The sequence below is a fragment of the Trichechus manatus genome, unplaced genomic scaffold, assembly GCF_000243295.1.
Source record: "Trichechus manatus latirostris isolate Lorelei unplaced genomic scaffold, TriManLat1.0 scaffold00299, whole genome shotgun sequence".
In the NCBI taxonomy this organism is placed as follows: Eukaryota; Metazoa; Chordata; class Mammalia; order Sirenia; family Trichechidae; genus Trichechus; species Trichechus manatus.
This window is the reverse complement of record NW_004444235.1, coordinates 1,441,389-1,442,132: the sequence shown is the minus strand read 5'-3', so window position 1 is coordinate 1,442,132 and position 744 is coordinate 1,441,389.

Here is a 744-nt window from a genome sequence, read left to right as displayed (position 1 = left end):
CATCCAGGTACTTGAATTTGACTTTTCTTTTCATTGCTAAGACTTCCATAATTCCTCTATCTGCTTTCTTTCTTTATATTTCATAATTTAGGATTATAGAAGTTTTCAAACTTCATCAAACATGGGATTTGTATTTCTGTTTCTTTAACTTCTTTGTTGTTGTTGTTGTGATTTTCAGCAGAAGAAAGGGATGGAATGGTTTCTACTGGGCCTTCTTAAAACTGGAACTCTAAAGTAATACTCTAACTCTTAAAAAATAAAATAACGTAATAGAAATATTTGGGAAAATAGAATATGAATGTAAGAGTGGGATATTTTAATTTAGCCAGCTCATTTTATTGACAATGAATTAAGGCAGTCATAAAGCTAATGGTTTCAAATTGTCCTGAAAATCCAGACATGAGTCTTGAATTTTGCCCGGGGCATATTAATTCTGTTTCCTGATTTTACATTAAAGGTGGTAACATTATTTAAAACATCCTCCTGAGGTTTATATGAGTCTTAGTAACAGAAACTACACTTTTAACTAGTCACATTAAAAATTTGCCCTGTTCTTCACAAACCTAACTCCTCAAACTTTAGCCCCTATCACCTCCTCACTCAACCTCAGTAGATGACCTCCCCTTAGACTTCCCAGCCATCAAAAATCTCCACTTCTTAGCAAGGGAAAATGAAGAAAACAAGGTACAAGGGAAAGATTAGTCCAAAGGACCAATGGGCCGCAACTACCATGGCCTCCGCCAG